Source organism: Lupinus angustifolius, unplaced genomic scaffold, assembly GCF_001865875.1.
Source record: "Lupinus angustifolius cultivar Tanjil unplaced genomic scaffold, LupAngTanjil_v1.0 Scaffold_35_198, whole genome shotgun sequence".
Lineage (NCBI taxonomy): Eukaryota > Viridiplantae > Streptophyta > Magnoliopsida > Fabales > Fabaceae > Lupinus > Lupinus angustifolius.
This window is the reverse complement of record NW_017720934.1, coordinates 1,665-5,833: the sequence shown is the minus strand read 5'-3', so window position 1 is coordinate 5,833 and position 4,169 is coordinate 1,665. Positions and strand designations below refer to the sequence as shown.

The window sequence follows — 4,169 nt, the reverse complement described above, 5'->3', positions numbered from 1 at the left end:
AAGCACAAATGGTGTATTATGTACATGATGTGGTCAATGAAGGATGGAGTGTTGTTGTGCACCTAAAGTCGGTAGACTTATATGACATGGGAGAAGAAGAAGAACGTGATGCATACGAAAATGAGCCATACCAAGAACAAAACCTTGACCAATTTTTTACTTTAAATGATGAATATGTGCAATTGGCAACAAACCATGTAATAGATGATATAGTTTAGAAAACTTCACTCTTTCTTGAATACACTATATAGTTACTATCATACTTTCTCATAGGTAATTGTTTTACGTAGTTAATGCTATTGTTATTCCATTTCCTTTATGAAGTTACTTATTATGTCATATTATTATCTAATTGTTTTTATCTCATTTTCTGTTTTTTCACATGTATACAAAGATATGCCAAAAGTGAAGTGTTTTCAAAATCCATTAAAATCAACACCTCAATCACAATGTGTTACATCTCCAATAGAAGATCCAACTCATTCTTTACCAACAATAAATCGTACAGATCCTTCACCATCAGTTCAAGCCCCTTCATAAGTGACACATGACACTGCACCACTAGTACATTCCTTACAAGCTCCTGATGTGTCAGCTCCGGATGTCCCAGAAGAAGTTGAAACAGTGACAGATCATGTTGGACGTGAGTGTACACATTATTGGGTTGTCGAGGCAATAGGTACAAGTGTTATGTTTACTTCGTATTTATAATATAATAGGCTTATTAGTTATGCATCATGTTTACTTCGTATTTATTGTAGTGGGGTTAGTGGCTGTTTAAAGCTCCAAAGTCTTTCAAATTAGTAACATTTACACATAGAATACAATCTAACCATTTGGTTTATTCTCAATATTTGTTGCATATATGTATTGCAATAATAAACATGAACTAATTGGTCCATAACAGAGGATGGGACAAAAGAAAGTGAAAGATATAATATATTTACATTCATATAGGTGTTCATTTGCAAGAGTTAACAATCTAACATCTCAAGCAGATTAAGATCAAAGTTAGAGAAGTGAATAGCTTACCTATCAGGCTACACATCATTGTGGATTTTGATGAGCAAGGTGCAGCCTATGGTGATGTGCAAGGCCTGCTTGCTGGGTTTTTAGGAACTTTGGCATCTGATTGCAAGTTGTTTCTAATAGATTATGATAAGTGGTCTGGTGGACGTAGTGGTATACCTTCTACTTATTTTACAGAGTGCTTTGATACAATCATAAAGGTATAAAAATTATACATGTGTAAACTTTTATGTATCTCTAATATTATTTGTGTTTATATGTAAAATTGATATTGACAAATTCATGTCACTTTTTGGAAGCCTCGCTCTTGTTTTAGGACTAGTGAATGCATTTCAAGACGATATTGCAAACTTAGTCTTGGGAGAAAATGGTGTGCAAGTAGGCAAAGATTATGGGATGAGTTCTCTGATCCAACCAAGACTAGAGATGAAATCATAAGAAATGTTGCAATTGGCATACACAAAGACCAATAGAATCGTTTTGTTCACTATCGTCTGAGACCATCAACTATGGTATATAAATTGACATTACTTTGGTTATTTGAATTTTTCTATAGCTATTTATATGATTACTGTGTGAAAATGTAATTGCTTTTTCATAGGAACTTTGTAGGAAAAACAAAGAAATTCGAAAGAAGCAAGTAATTCCACATACTGGTGGTTCTAAGCCTAATTCAAGAAGAAGGCGTGAGATGGTAGTGGCATTATGATGTTACTTTTTATTTATTTAGACTTTGCATTTATTATGTACTTTTTATTTATTTAGAAAAGCTCAATTTTGAATTAAGTTTTCTATATTTTAGATGGTGAATGGGAAGCCAGCAGGTCATGGAAACTTATACGTTGCCACTCATAAAAGGAAGGATGTAACATTTGTAAATGAAGCGGCAAGGAATGTAGCGGTAAGTTCAATCTAATTAAGTAATCTTTTTTGCATGCAATGAATTTTAATCTTCAATTTTTTACAATTGATAACATTTTTACATGCATGCAGGAACAAATTCAAGAGGCTTTGACTCAAACCAACATTGATGAATCTGAAGCTTCTCCTCATGATTCAGTTGGTAGAGTGATGAGACTAGATCACTCTGGGAGAGTGCTAACAATGGGCATCGGAGCAGTTCCTATGAGTACATATAGGAATACTAGACTTCGAGTTTCTGATTTTGAGCCACTATTCATCATTTTTTGCCGCATCTTCATCTTATAACGATTGGCGAGAGAGATGCAACAATTTGGAATCAACATTTAAGTCCTACATCATAATGAAAGAAGGAGGGATCCCTGAAGAATTGGCTAACTTCTTTACGCATGTATGTGCAAGTATCATTTTTATATTCAGTTTTTTGTTTGTTTGATTTTCCTGATTTGAATATAATGAAATTTGGTATATAAATAGGAGATAATATGTTGTTGCATTAGATTTCAAGAATCATAATGCAACCATTCTTCTTGCATTGAACTTGTTTATTAATATGCCTCCCTGATCAATTGTATTCATTGGTATAAGGTCGAACCTCAAAGAATATGCTATTGTTGAAAGCTCCTAATTGGAGAATCAACTTTCTCATACTTTGTGGTTTAGTTTTGAATCTCCTAAGATGCTCTATAAACTATTGTTCAGTAATTTTTTTCTTAGGCTGCTTTACCTAGTATTGTTTCTATTATTTGATTTTCTATCTAACTTATAGCCCCTATACTTACACACAATAAAACAGAAAAAACTTCACTTTCTCCTTGAACAAAAGAAAGCTCATATTGCAGATATAATATCTTGTCTTTGTTAACATTATTACATCTATAGAAATGTATTACTCAAGTGTGCATAATCATAGGACATGCAATATTATATGAACCAAATGTATATAATGATGCGGTAATTAACAATGTCTTTTTATTGTTCCAACTAAATGTTTTTATTTTATTATTTCAGGAAAATGATGATGCAAATATGCCTAATACACCTTTGGGTGCAAGAGGATCATCTGGAACCAGCAACATTTAGGATTTGTGTTATGTATTTTGTTTTTAAAGTGTCATATGACACTACTTTTAGTTTTTTGAAATTTTATGGTGTATTTGGATTTATAATGAATGATGGATTATAACTCTTTCAACTATGTTACACTACCTTGATTATTTGCAATGAAATTTTATTATTGTTAAGAACATTTGTATTTAATATTGTATATTTAAATAATAATTATAAACTAATGATATTAGAGTTGTGAAAATTATGAATTTAAATTGTAAAAATTATGAAATTAAACATTACAAAGACCTCCTCAAATAGTGGAGGTTTTTAACCTCCATAAATAGTAGAGATTTCTAACCTCCATAAATAGTGGAGGTTAGAAACCCCCACAAATAAACTTCTACAAATGTGTAGGTACTAGAGGTTTTTTAAAACCTCCACAAAATGCTTCTAGCGGTCATAACTGTGGAGGTTTTTGAAACCTCCGCTAGTTATATTGTGGTGGTTAAAAACCTCCGCTAATCGCAAAAAAAAAAACATCTACTAAATACAAAATCTGTTGTAGTGTAATGATATATATTTTCGGTCAATGTTTGAATGATTAATTTTTCTAAATGAATGCATGTAGAATGTATGAGTTCATGAGCATGAGGTGTAATGATGTTATTGCATTTTATGTACCCCGAGGGTGTGATAGACCCAATTTCGGGGTAATATATCCATAATTACGATATAGTAAAATATCATGATAGATTTGACATTTATTGTATTGTTAAGGCTAGCTCAGAGTAAAATGATTAAACTCTGAGCTTATTAAGATGATAGAAAAATGATCTCTAAGGCTTTAAGCCCATCAAAGAGGATGCTATGATTTAGGCGTCCTTGTGGCACAAGAACATCAAAGTGCAATGACAACCTAATAACATTCAGGCGTGAATACTTTTTAAGGGGAAAATGCCCCAATTAATCAATGATGATGAATAAAATTTAGGTCATTCTACATGTATCCTAAATATGTTACACTTACAAGTTTTTGGATAGTCAAACAATCACAACCCTACGGCGAGGGGCTAAGTCTTGCTTAAAGTGGACTTGATAAAGTTCTAGACTTCTAGGACACCAGACTGCATCCAATCTTGAAAGAAAGGAAACTCAAATTATCATAG

The 4,169-nt window shown here is 32.3% G+C and overlaps 1 pseudogene; it reads left to right on the top strand.

The window, feature by feature from the left end:
• The first annotated feature begins 396 nt into the window (after nt 1-396).
• On the top strand, nt 397-3,255 carry LOC109338674 (annotated as a pseudogene).
• Nucleotides 3,256-4,169: the final 914 nt, after the last annotated feature.